Consider the following 15,134-nt stretch of genomic DNA (forward strand, 5'->3'; position numbering starts at 1 on the left):
TACCTTGTTTTACTACATGCATTCCTGCACTTACCCCCAAAATTTAATCATATTTTATGACTTATCTAGCTCTTCATTGGCAGGATGAGTAGAGCTCTCGGCTAGCACGCTGTTGGCCCAGCGTTCGACTATCCGACCGGCCAGTGAAGAATTAGAGGAATTTATCTCTGGTGAAAGAAATTCATTTCTCGTCATAATGTGGTTCGGATTCCACAATAAGCTGTAGGTCCCGTTGCTAGGTAACCAATTGGTTCTCAGCCACGTAAAATAAATCAAATCCTTCGGGCCAGCCCTAGGAGAGCTGTTAATCAGCTCAGTGGTCTGGTTAAACTAAGATATACTTATGACTTATCTAGAAAGGGTAGCGAAGGATCACACTACTTTTATGCTCCCCGCTGTCAAAACGTAAGTTAAAGTACACTTTGACCTACATATGAATAAAATTATTTGTGTTGAATGTAGATACTATGTCAAGTTGTCAACGTATAAATTGTAATTGAACAGATGCATGTTCGCAATGATTCTGGTCATTTGCATATCTTTTGAATCCATCAATTTTTTTTAAGTTCATCATTGTTGAGGGCGCATAGTCTTTATGGTCTTTAAAACTTGCACCTCGTCTTTGAAGGCTCTTACAGTTTCTCGTCCAGCACCCCTGTTGCAACGAGCATAGGATTTGAGTATATATCCTTCTATATATCCTCACACGTATTAACTCCTAAAGCTCAGTGTAATTCTTTTGGCATCCTTTGAAAGTGTAACTCTCTCTCTCTCTCTCTCTGTGCAAAGTTGTCCCGTGAATACTGTACAGATTTATAGAGACGTGCCACCAATGAAAAAATTTAGAGATGCATGGCTACGTGAAGAAGAGTTCCAGGGATGGCTGAGGATGGCAGAAGGCAACAGAGAAGGGGCATATTGTCAGATTTGCAAGAATGAGTTCGACGCTAACGTCACTGCAATTAAACGTCAGAAGTTAACGAAGGGCCATTTAAGGAACACAACACAAGAAGCCGAGCAAGAAAATGAACCTGAGAACAGACAAGAAGACATTAATGAACAAGTTACCAGGGCTGAAATCAAAGAGGCTATGTTCTTACCAGAACACAATATTGCTTTCAATTCTTGTGATCATTTGAATGAGGTAATCAAAGATATAATCCCAGACTCTGCAACAGCCCAGAAAATGTCTTTAAAGAGATCGAAGGCCACACGCGTAATTAAGGAAATTAGAAAGATATCACGGGAAGTGATTGTAACAGCTTTGAAGTCCAATAAATTTTCCATCATCATAGATGGGACTATGGATATCAGCACAGAAAAGACTTGTGCAGTAATAGTTAAATATTTTGACCAGACCAAAGGATCCAAAGAGACACTATTACTTGAGCTACTATGCATATATAACCCAGGCAACGGTGAAGATGAGGGAGCAACGGGGCAACATCTATATAATCTTTTAGTTACCTTTTTTAATGAACACCAAATCCCCCTTGAAAATTTAGTAGGATTTGCATCAGATGGTGCGAGCAATATAATGGGGGTTAATACTTCAGTCGCAAGTAGACTTAGAAATGCTGCACCTGGTATCACTGTATTGAGATGCATTTGCCATTCGGCTCATTTATGTGCATCACAAGCAGCAAAAACTCTTCCTCGTGTTTGTGAAGACTTGGTTAGAAACACCTATACTTATTTCTCTCACAGCTCAAAAAGGATTCACAAATTTCAAGAATTTCAAGCATTCTATAATTTGAAATCACTTAAATTACTGCATGTTTCACAGACAAGGTGGCTTTCTCTACATGAAGCTGTTGCTCGAGTGTTAGAGCAGTGGAACTTTACTTTAGGTAAAAGCAACTGAAAGATAGGCTATCTAAGCTGATCTACGACAGCCTTCAAGATCCTGCTGTCCAATAATTTCTTGCCTAAAATAACGACTTTTAATCTAACATTCCAGAGAAAGGACCCTACCATTCACTTACTTTATGACAGTCCTCTATCTTGATATCTTAAAATACTATTAGCCTACAACCTTGACAGACTTAACAGTATTCAAAATATCAGTCAAATAAACCCATCAGATGAGGAGCATTTCCTCCCACTAAATCAAGTATACCTTGGTGCAAGTGTTGCGTTGAATTACAAAGACCACACATCAGAAACAACAGAAAGTTAATAGAGGATGTCCGTATACGCTGCAGACAGTTCATGATAACAGCAGCCGTCCAGCGAAGAATTAGGTTCCCCTTTGACTCGGAGTTACTTAAACTTTGCAGTGCATTGTCAGTATCCAACAGCACTCGTAAGGATGTTTTGATGAAGACTCCATCTTTATCACCATTAGCTTCAGAAGTACCTCGGATATATTCAGGTGAGCTGCAGAAGTTAGATGATGAATGGTGCAACATTCCCAACATCTCTTTGCCCAGTGATATAAAACAAACAAATAATCCACAAGAATTTTTCCGTCACTTGCCTCATCTAAGAGATCCTGATGGTGAGAAGATTTTTAAGGTTCTTCTAGATTTTGTTTTCAACATCTTGGCACTACCGACTTCCAGCGCTGATGAAGAGAGGATTTTCTCTAAAGTGAACCTGTAAAGTCCCCGCTCAATGGGTTCTCTATGATGAACATCCCGTTTTCTGCGATGCCTTCACATGCGACCTAAGGTCGGACGAAAACAATCTTATTATCATTATTGTGAATTGTATATTTATTACCTGTTCATTTGCCCTTGTACCACGTATATGTGTCAGAGTATTTTTATGTCCAACCAGCTATTGTTAATCGTCATGTTTTCTGTATGCACCTGTCCTGTTTTGTGTAGAGAAATAGTTTGACCTCAGGTCACTTGCAAATTTTTGTACCCGCGGTCTCTGCGTATACGCCGACGTCCGCCACATACGTGCGTATGTCTGGACATATCTGATACAAAAAAAAAAAAATAATCGGATGGATGCATCTGGATATGTTGGGTTCAATTTAGTCTAGAAATTTGCATACATACTGTAGACTACATGATAAATAACAGGCCTACATGATGATGAGTTCATTATTGTGGCCACTCGTTTCTCTGGTCAATAACATCAAAAGCTTATTTTTCATATGTTCATTCAATGAACGTAAGTACATTTTTTTTTTATTTTTTTACGTTTTTCCGTGGTTTTAGTTTGAGATATTCTCTGTGAGACAGGTAGCAATGATTTAAGGTAATTTAGCCTTGTGATTCTGACTTCGTGGGTACAGGAAAACGTAAAAAAGAGGAAACAGAGATTTTCATATGAGCATAGGGCTCTTGTTACTGAGGGAAATATTATGTAAAACACGTGGGCAAATTTAAAGGAGTGTATTTACATAAATGACATCAGTACGGGAAAGAGGAACTCAAGTAGATTTCTGATCCTGAAGGGGATTCCTACGGGATTGAATGAAAATGGGGATTCCAGACACAGTCCGAGAAGCTTCCACGACATAGGGTCCCTCTGAAATGAGAGATATGCACATTATACGCCAGTAGTGGAAATAGACAAAGAATGATGAATTCGAGGCTGCAATGAGGGTGCCAAATGACTTCGAGGGAGTAATGAAGACTTAATATTGCCGATGCAAAAGGCGCACGGACAGCAGACAAGGGGTTCTTTGAGTAATGGCGCTCACTTCAAATAAATGTACAGGGACAAAGCGTGACTGAATGGTGGTTTTCCAAAGCACATTACCGTAAGACTGGTGTGTTTCCAACATAGAAATTTGGTCCGTGGATGACTTGCGATTTCCGAGGGCGAGTTGTTCCACGTGTTAGGATGCAAGGGCACGACGATGGGGTCTTCTCGAAGAAGGGCGACTCCGTGGGAATTTCACAAGGGCAATTCTTGAGGGGCATCCGGCAGGTCAAGGTAAAGCGAGCACGTGGCTTGCCGTCGAAGGGCACGAGGAGAACGTATACTTGGAAAAGGGCCACGTGGTTAGCTAAGGGCACTGCCAAGGGCATGTAGCTGGGTCCTTCTGCTCTTCCGGACTTCCACCCCGCGTGTGTGAGAGCGAGACCTTGTGTCCTCTCCTTTTATCTCCTTCTATGGGGCTGGGGGCACCTCCAACATGGGGGTGTTGAAATCACCTTCCAGCTGACGTCCGCAGGGGAATATGCCTGTAAGAAGTTCACCAAAGAGATCACCTTTGCCCTGAAGCAAGATTGTTTGAAAAGGAGTGGCTTTTAATCTTTTAAACCCTTGTATTCTGACCGTGCTAAGTCGATAGACAGATGGTCTATCGATCGGGCGGCTGGCAGTAAATGAAACACAACAATACAACAAAAAAAAAGGGGGGGGAGGCAACTTGCTAGCAAATTCTTGCTAATCATAATACCTCCCCATACAAGATGATGTACATACCTCCTTCGGGTGTGTACATCGATATGCAAGAATGAGCGGCAAATGCTTTACGTTACTCTACATTCTGCCTTGCAATGAGCTTTACTACTAAGGGTTTTATGAAGCTGTGACATTACTTTTAATAACACATTGGGACAGTTTTCTTTAACAGGATGCAAAGTGATTTAAATACTTGCAAAAGAGTAATTACTTTAGATTTGGTTACCCACTGGTAACTTTATAAAGTGACTCGAACAATTGTGAATTAATTAAGATTATAAGACCACGTATATGAGGCTATGGCCAACAAATGAAAAGAAAGGTTATTGTTCAAGAATTAAAATACACGGTTACTTAATTTTAGATAAAATGCATGCGGTTAGTACAATCTGCCTTGAAGGGGCTGTGTAAATGAAAAACAGCATTTATTTTTGTAAATGACATCCCCTTTTACGCAATACTGTAATGACTATACATATTCGCATTGGTAATTTAACTTCGTGTTAACGTGCTTTGCTTAGCTATCATTCAACGCGAGCTGATGGGCGACCCACACACCGGGAATTTGACAGTCGTATGCGGGCGAGAGTATTCGTGAGCTGTAATTCGCTAACCTCAAACTACGCTAATTTTATGTGTCCACGGCCCACACTGAGTACTCAATGTTATGACGGGGCGAGTAGACAAAAGATGTGGGGTCTAAGACAAACAGAGTTCTTGGAAGGAAGGAAGGGGAAAAAGGGATAATAATAACAAAAGGAAAATTACCAAGATGTTACGAACGAAAACGTGACCGCATATGAAAGGCGGGACACGTCTCTCAGAGCTTATGAAAGGGGCATTTAAATCACAAGGACAAGAGTCTATGACTCGTGATTCATTAAAATAAAGATAAATAAATGACTAAAAGAAAGTAAATGATATTGTCAGAAGAGCTAAGGTAAAAGGAGTGAGGGTTTTATGGTGTTAGGCGGGAATTTATTGTCCTTCGCCTATAAATTACGGCCCGGACTATCACTTCAGTCCCAGGGCGAGAGAAGTGCACCCGAACGGCGCAACTCCTTTCAGGAGGAGCTGACACGCACGCCCGGTGCCAAGGTATGGGCGCAAGGGCGTGCCACTTCTCACTCAGTTATTCTCAATGATTTATACATTGTGTGGGGAATGGTATCCCGTACTTAATTGCCTCTTGTGGTGATAATTTAAGGGAAGATTAATAGAGGATGATAAGAGACAGCAATTCTTGAGGAACGGAAGAAGATAGAGGAGGGTCTGACATCCCCTTCTGGATTAGAGGTGCCAAGACCTTCGAAAAATGAAATGGTGGCACAGGTGCCAGGGGAGCTCTAGAGCTCTTTGTAAATTACCTGGAAATTTCCCACGCCCGTGGAAATTTCGCCTCGAGCCTTTCTTAATGGGACAGTCGTCCTCAGCCAGGGACGCGGAGGGCCCGCGACCGGAGGGCGGCACGGAGTACCACCTGGGCCTGCTGCTGCGACAGCTGACGCATGAGTGTTCCGTGCTTGTTCTACCATAATCCGTCGCAGCTCCTGTAGTTCATCGGCCAAGGGAGATATGGCAGAATCCTGACTTGCAATTACGTCGGCGACGGGCTGAGGCAGAGAGGAGGCGGTTGGGGGCGGCGTGAGCGGCTCGCAGGTAACGATGACCAGCTCAGGCACGGGTTGCGAGGCCGCACCTGCAGGTGAGCTTCCGCGGTGGTCGAGAGGAACCGTCTCTCTTACCGACGCTGGTAGCGGTGCCAGGCCGGGGGAAGAGAGGGGGACCTGAGTTGGATCCCGTGAATGGAGATCGGAGTAGCGCTCTGGCGCTGGCACTAGGGCAGAGTCGGGCACAGGCACTATCAGAGGTTTCTTGGGCTCGTCGGTCAGGACGGACAAAGCTTGGCCTTGCTCGGGGCATGCAAGTGGCACCGGCAGGAATTTGGCATCTCCGGAAGGGAGATCTGATTGGGGCCCTGGCACTGGCACTGAGGCAGGGCCGGGCACTGGAATTGGATCGGGAACCGATCGGGGGGGCCACGGTACATCGTACTCAGGTGGCACTGGTGGGGACTGCACGTCCTCCTGGTACCCAGGGGACGCCAGTCTTGACTGAGGGAGAAGCGGGGGAGGATTACTCGCGCCTGCGGAATGATTCGGGGAATGTGGACCCCTAGATTGTCATGATTTCGGTGGGGACTGAAAGTCCTGTCCCAGGATGACGTCATAGCCTCCGGGGAGATGGCTTGCTACTGCAAGATTGCAAATTTTGCATTGGTGAGGTCTTGTGACTCTCAATTGGACCGTAGGGAGTATCATTTTAAATTGATTTATTCCCTCGATCGTGACGAGATTTCATCTATTGACGATAGCTCCGTAGGGAACTCTTTCCCTCCGGATGAGGGAGATTTGTGCGCCCGAGTCCTCAAAGGCAGTGACTCGGCGCGCGGGGTGGCTACCTCGTGGAGGAGTCACATATACATGCCCTTCGGCGGGAGGGCCTAATGACGTGGGATCTGTGACGGCCAAGGCGACGGTGGGAGTATTTACTTTATTATTGCATGGGCATTTTGCCCATGCGGGAGAATGGCCATAAACCTTGCACGCCGTGCAAAATGTCTGGCTGAAATCTTTCCGCGCTGCCCCTGTGGAGGGCGCAGGTGAGTTATTTGTCGGTTTTCCGGGAGAGAGAGGAGCCGGTTTCTTGTTCCGGCACTGTTTGGAGGAATGCCCCATTTTCTTGCAATAATAGCAAGTTAGGGGCTTGCCCGAGTTCCCATTTTTGTGGGAATTTGAACCTCCGAGGAGGGACGGGGGATTTATCTTCCGCCCCATGGATCCTTCTTGAGGGTGGTGAGTTTCCCATATGTCTGCTATTCGGCAACACTCGGTGAGTGTTACTGGGGCTTTTTCCACTATGTGAGTGGCAAGGGCAGGAGGATCGTAGCGCAGGAAATGCTCGAATTTAAACCGCTCGAGAACCTCGGCGGTGCTAGTGGCTCCTTCGGAATCGAGCCATTTTGTTAATGCCCGCTCCGAATGGTACGCCCAATCGGACCAAGTCTGGCCTACTTCTCTGGGCTGCTCTCTCCAACGTCTCCTCCACTGCTCAGGGATAATCTCGTACGCCTTCGTAACTGCTTGACGTACGGCTTCCCAGTTTCCCCGATCGTCTGCTGGAAGGGCGTGGTAGGCAACGAGGGCCTTTCTGCCCAGGAATTTAGTGAGAACAAGGGAGAGTTCCGCGGGGGAGAGATCACAGTACTCCAGGACTCGTTCGGCACTTTCAAGCCATACTTCGGGTTTGGACTCTGTCCATTTTGGCATGAACGAGTGAGCTTGGCTGAGGGCACTCATTCCCGCGGCAGGGGGCGGGGGGGGGTTGGCGTGCTGTCGTTCTAGCACCTGGAGCTCATGGGCGCGTTCTCTCTCTCTCTCTCTCCTGCTCTTGGACAATTCTTGCTCTCTCTCTCTCCTCACGTTCTCTCTCCTCTCGTTGTTCTTGGGCAATTCGTTCCCTCTCTCTCTCTCTTTCTGCACGTTCTCTCTCTCTCTCTTCACGTTCTTTTTCCTTCTCCTGCTCTTGGGCAATTCTTGCTCTCTCTCTCTCCTCACGTTCTCTCGCTCTTTCTGCCTTGGCATCGTCCACTCGTTCTTGAACTCATGCTCTCAAATCTTGCCCCGATAGTCCCATGTCCTTCCCAGCGGACATGTAGAATTTGAAATCCTCGTTTTGTAGGGCTCTGGTATTAGCCATCTTGAAATAATGGGTATATGATATGTCTGAAAAGACTCAGGTTGTCTGAAAAGACTCAATTGCAGGAATCTGAAACACTCAATTGTTCAGACTGCAGGAGAATGGATCTGTCTGAATAAGACAGGTGATTAGTAAGTCTGAGGAGACTTTTGTTAAAATTTGATATGTCTGGGAAAGACGTGGTGGTTCTTGGCGAACGAATTTTAATATGTGTCTCGGAAGACGTAGTTGGATTTTGTCACGCTTGGACTTGGCCGGCTGTAGCGTGAAGTTAAGGAGTTGTTCTAACGAACTAGAATGATCAGTCCCGTAAGGGCTTAGATGTGTGTGAACTACACTGTATAATGTCTCAAAAGGACTTAATTTTGGGTTCCCGCAGGAATGAGAAATTCTCGCCACGTGCGACGTAGAATTTTTGTATGAGTCTCTGAGGACTGGAATTTGGAGAAATTCTCGCCACGTGCGGCGACGAGAATTTTAGGGAGTCTCTGAGGACTGGAATTTGGAGAAATTCTCGCCACGTCGACGTAGAATTTTAGGAGTCCCTGAGGACTGGGAATTTTGGTTGATGAATTTCGCCAAGTGCGACGTAGAATTTTAGGAGTCCCTGAGGACTGGGAATTTTGGTTGATGAATTCTCGCCACGTGCGACGTAGAATTTTAGTATGAGTCTCGGAGGACTGGAATTTGGAGAAATTCTCGCCACGTGCGACGTAGAATTTTAGTATGAGTCCCGGAGGACTGGAATTTGGAGAAATTCTCGCCACGTGCGACGTAGAATTTTAGTAGGAGTCTCTGAGGAATGGAATTTGGAGAAATTCTCGCCACGTGCGACGTAGAATTTTAGGAGTCTCTGAGGACTGGAATTTGGAGAAATTCTCGCCACGTGCAACGAAATTTTAGAGTCCCTGAGGACTGGAATTTGGAGAAATTCTCGCCACGTGCGACGTAGAATTTTAGGAGTCACTTAGGACTTGGAATTTGTGGAATTTGGAGGAATTCTCGCCACGTGCAACGTAGAATTTTAGGAGTCACTTAGGACTTGGAATTATGATTCGTCCCTTAGGACTTAGAAATTACTAACGGGAGAACCCAAAGAAAAATGTTTGCTGAGAAATGAATGGAGGGGAAAAAAAAATGCTACACACGCAGGCATGGGCGGGGGGGTGCAGGTCGTCTGGCCAACACCGGGGGTATTTTTAGATTCTGTGTGAATGAACCCGTGTATTTATACACCGTCTGGGATTCCGGGGAATTTCCCAGTCGTCTGGGAGGATAACAGTAAAACGACCTAGTAATTTTCCCTATAAGCGGAGTTTAAATTTTGCTTTCCTAACACCTAACTCGAATTCTAACTACACTGAGAGAATTTTCAGCAATGCAAGCTGACTTCGTCGTGTCCCACGTGGGAATTTTATTCGCGCCTAAATAACAGTTCGCTAATTCGAAATGCGAAGTAAACTTTATCACAGAGGAATTTCTTTCGCACTATTCCTCGAAGCAAAGAATATGGCAAGGATTTTAACACAGAGGAATTTCGCACTATTCCTCGAAGCAAAGGATGGTTAGCACTGGTTATTTCCTAACTACCTATCCTGAAAGGCATGCATTAACGAATCTAATACGGCGGTTCTTTTCTCTCAGTGAATACATGCGTCCCTATTTCTAATTCCTAGGAACAGTCACGATTGTAAAAAGGTTTTGCTAAGATAAACACATTACTTACGTGGAATTTCTGGATCTGTGTGCTGGTTTTACACAAAAGGTTCGTAATTGTCTCACTACCCAGCTTAGCTTTGCTAATAGCTGATCTGGCAAGTTGCAAATGCAATAAAGCAACACTAGGGAACTGCAACTGCAAAACGAGATCTATGGCCAGGTCGCCATTTTTACGTTTTTCCGTGGTTTTAGTTTGAGATATTCTCTGTGAGACAGGTAGCAACGATTTAAGGTAATTTAGCCTTGTGATTCTGACTTCGTGGGTACAGGAAAACGTAAAAAAAAGGAGGAAACAGAGATTTTCATATGAGCATAGGGCTCTTGTTACTGAGGGAAATATTACGTAAAACACGTGGGCAAATTTAAAGGAGTGTATTTACATAAATGACATCAGTACGGGAAAGAGGAACTCAAGTAGATTTCTGATCCTGAAGGGGATTCCTACGGGATTGAATGAAAATGGGGGATTCCAGACACAGTCCGAGAAGCTTCCACGACATAGGGTCCCTCTGAAATGAGAGATATGCACATTATACGCCAGTAGTGGAAATAGACAAAGAATAATGAATTCGAGGCTGCAATGAGGGTGCCAAATGACTTCGAGGGAGTAATGAAGACTTAATATTGCCGATGCAAAAGGCGCACGGACAGTAGACAAGGGGTTCTTTGAGTAATAGCGCTCACTTCAAATAAATGTACAGGGACAAAGCGTGACTGAATGGTGGTTTTCCAAAGCACATTACCGTAAGACTGGTGTGTTTCCAACGTAGAAATTTGGTCCGTGGATGACTTGCGATTTCCGAGGGCGAGTTGTTCCACGTGTTAGGATGCAAGGGCACGGCGATGGGGTCTTCTCGAAGAAGGGCGACGCGTGGGAATTTCACGAAGGGCCGGGCGATTCTTGAGGGGCATCCGGCAGGTCAAGGTAAAGCGAGCACGTGGCTTGCCGTCGAAGGGCACGAGGAGAACGTATACTTGGAAAAGGGCCACGTGGTTAGCTAAGGGCACTGCCAAGGGCATGTAGCTGGGTCCTTCTGCTCTTCCGGACTTCCACCCCGCATGTGTGAGAGCGAGACCTTGTGTCCTCTCCTTTTATCTCCTTCTATGGGGCTGGGGGCACCTCCAACATGGGTGTGTTTAAATCACCTTCCAGCTGACGTCCGCAGGGGAATATGCCTGTAAGAAGTTCACCAAAGAGATCATCTTTGCCCTGAAGCAAGATTGTTTGAAAAGGAGTGGCTTTTAATCTTTTTAAACCCTTGTATTCTGACCGTGCTAAGTCGATAGACAGATGGTCTATCGATCGGGCGGCTGGCAGTAAATGAAACACAACAATACAACAAAAAAAAGGGGGGGTAGGCAACTTGCTAGCGAATTCTTGCTAATCATAATAATTTCTTACCATAAAATCTGTTGGCGATGTCTAAATTGAAGCCAGCACATCCAATTGCATCCATCTGATTATTATTTTTTTCTTATCAGATATGTCCAGACATACGGACATACTGTATATGATATTGGAGTGAAAATGTTCGACAGTCATAATGGGAATTCTGTGCATTTATTTACAGAAAATGAAATGACATAATAATACTGCAAATATTGTCGAAACTGCAAACGTCTCATATCACTAATTGGCAGCTGTCAACGGCTGAGAGGACAACACGGTGTCTTGCAGATCATCATCACCGTCTCTTGGCAAACTGAGTCAAGAACGGATGCAACATAATAAGACATATTCTTCATTTTTTCCTCACATATCACACGCATCTAAAATCTGAAAGCTCCAGCGTATTCAGGGTGAATTTATTGTATGAAAACACAAGTTTTATTTTATCTTGATCGTATGAATGATGCAAAATCCGATGATAAGTAAAAGCATGTATAAAGAATTAAATGCTTCTCTCTTCACTTTTACTCGTTGTAATTCCTTTGTGTTTTACCTTATTGATTTCAGGAAATCATATTTAGTTGTACAATTAATACCAAATCCTAAGGTATGACCAAAACTTTCCTATCTTGTTCAAAACGTGATATAAATGAAGAAATATATAAACATATTGCTAGTTTTCTGAGCTACATACGTAAAAATGAGACAGTGAGCGAGTCGCCTACCTCCCGGTACCAGCCAATCAGAGGCTGCCAAACAAACGCCTCATAGGCCAAAGAATCTATCTTAAGTGAATCTGCTATAAGAGGTGAAAAGATTTTTAATAATTCACCATAAAAAAGTGTAATAATAAACACGAGCAACGTTAACACTGAATTTAAATAGTCCACTAAACAATGGAGATTACCTTTAGGGTATCAAGAAAGTGATATTGAAATATACAGGTGTAGTGGTGTCTTAATTATAAATTTTACTGATCAAAAACAAAGTGATAGTTCAAATGAAAGTATATTAATATTTCTAATACATAATCGTAAAAGGGACGGACGTAATAAAATATGTAACTTTACATGACAAAATGAAGAGACATTTACATTACACATTTATTCAAATTGTTACTCGATGTCCAAAGTTTCTGTAGTTACGATAATAACAACGAAAAATAGTTATAAAATATTTTTACATATTGACTGTAATATTAATCTACTTGAAAGCAGCTTGAGCTGAGTGATCCATGGAGTCACTAGGCTTCCATTCTCTGGTGATAGAAATTCATTTCTCGTTATAATGTGGTTCGGATTCCACAATAAGCTGTAGGTCCCGTTGCTAGGTAACCAAATGGTTCTTAGCCACGTAAAATAAATCTAACTCTTCGGGCCAGCCCTAGGGGAGCTGTTAATCAGTTCAGTGGTCTGGTTAAACTAAGGTATACTTTGCATAGCATTGAATATCTTCCCCCCCCTTTCCTTTGGCTAATAAAAGGCCATTTAGTGACTGTATATTTAGCTTGTTCCTAATATCAGTTTGTTAATTTGATATAGAAGAAAATTCTCTCCATTGCAGCAGCAGCAGAGAGAGAGAGAGAGAGAGAGAGAGAGAGAGAGAGAGAGAGAGAGAGAGAGAGAGAGAGGAATGCGGAAGGACTATCAAATCCAACAGAAATTGGGAGAGTTGAGGGAACATAAAAGGTGTCCGATCACTACCTTCCATTTTCTTTACTGAACATCAAAATTCAGTGCAGTTGTTTGGTCTACTTATTTTATCCTGAAAAATGAGTGTTCTCTGCTCATCATTATATTTATCATAACCAGAATCTTCAAGAAGCTGGGGAAATTCAGTTAAGACGAACTAAACTTGCGACAGTACCAGCTCTTGCTACTACTGTACTCGGTAACAGGCGTTCAGTAAAGAGGAAATATCATTCATTCCTTTCAGCCTTTTCCAGATTTGTCCAGCAAGTTCTATATAAAAATTCAAACACCTAACTCTGAAATCAGCTAACTGTGATTGCAATCTCTTCATCTTATTTCATCATTCAAAATGGTTTCCACTTTACTTCCAAAGTACCGTTCACTTTCATAAAATTAGTTGGGAATTTAAAACAAACAAACATCCCCAGTTTACGTGAGATAATAAGGTTGATGATATCCTCTGTTCCCATTTTACATTCATGTCAGGGAAAAGCATTATTTCAAACTAATGTGAATACTGTATATGAATAGTGGTTCACATCCTGGAGAATATGATAATCAAGTATTTGAAGGTTAAATGCAATATGGAAAATGAAAGAAATAGAAAAAGTATCCATTTTCAAAAAAATTGCAGTAATAGTATCCAGATTTTGCCAATTTCTGCCTTTCGTATCATTTTTCCCAGCGTCGTAAAATATATGCCTCACTTAAAATACTTACCTCGTTCGCCTGCCTGCTTTATTTCATAAGCACTGTAATCAAGATTTTAATTTTCAACTGTTCCTGGTGCATTCCTTCATTGGCATACAGTGAATTTTACATTTTACTGGCATTCTACAGATTCCAAGCTCTCTTATGATACCCAACTCAACGTGGCTCAGCAAGAGGAACAGCTAATTGAGTTGAATGATCAGACAGAGAATCAGACAGTGAATCAGGCAGAGGATCAGACAGAGGGTCCGATGGGAGACGACAGATCGTTGGGTCCCCCCATCAGCTGATGACGATACCAGCCCCACCCTCCCTCCTCCCCTGACTCCCAACCTCCCAGCTGATCCACCTGAGGACTTGCATCTCTCTGGACGTTCAGCGACTGCTTACACATGCACTTGGCATCCCTCCTGACACATCACTCTTCCTTACAGAAGTGTTAGATACACTGCAGAAGCACTTTCACAGCCTCAGAAATGAAGCTTTATGACGTAGGGAACTGTTGTGCAAACAGGTTGTGGGAGAATCGTTTGCAAACTACTACGCAAGCGTTAAGGATCTCGCTGATGAGGTGGACTTATGCACTGGCAATCCCTCTTTCTGCACTGAACAGCAATTGCAGATGACAATTTTGATGGGTGTGAGGGACGAAGAGTTAATACAACGCCTTATCCCCTTCCAACCCTCATCCACCCTTGTATAGTTTGTGAAGGGCCTTGAACAGTGATACATGTGTCCATTCAGTCTTTAGAACATGGACCTGTCCCTTGCTTCTACCACTTTTGAGTAACCTCTGTACCTTGAAATAAGTGAACAGCACTTCCTATTTAGTTACCTGTAAAATCTGCATGTTGTATATCCCTCAACTAATTCATTATCTTAACAAATCATATCTCAACAGAATCTGTTGGTAAGCATAATGACATAATATAAGATGCTGTTTGGGTCTGACCTCCTGCCAAATGAAAAAATTCTTTTCAAATTACAACAACCCTAAAATAGATTTGAACATTGAATACATATCCCACAACTAAGAGTAGTTCCATGTCATTTCTTCACCAAGCTAAGCAATTATGTGTGCTTACTTCATTGATGAAATTTATCTAAAGAATAATATATCTTAAATAGGCAGGCTAGCAAAATCCTATCATAATAATGTGGGGGTAAGGGGCTACTGATATAATTTTCCTCAAAATACTAAAACATACCTTCTCAGAGGTGTTGTAATCAAATCCACAACTCCGGAAGTCAAACACGAGTCCAATTCCCCACCATCTGAGACCAAGACAGTCAAGTCTGGACTGTTAAGTCCAAATCCATCCTCAAAGTCAACCAAACAACAGTTGCATTAATGCGAAGAAATTTAACCCAAATAATTAGATGCTTATAACTAGGGCTACAGAAAATTGTTTGACTTGAATAGCTTGGTCCATTCTTCAGCTTTCAGCCTAATAACCAAAAGTTTAATCATAGTGTAATGCAATACACATTTG

Source organism: Macrobrachium rosenbergii, chromosome 16 (assembly GCF_040412425.1).
Source record: "Macrobrachium rosenbergii isolate ZJJX-2024 chromosome 16, ASM4041242v1, whole genome shotgun sequence".
Lineage (NCBI taxonomy): Eukaryota > Metazoa > Arthropoda > Malacostraca > Decapoda > Palaemonidae > Macrobrachium > Macrobrachium rosenbergii.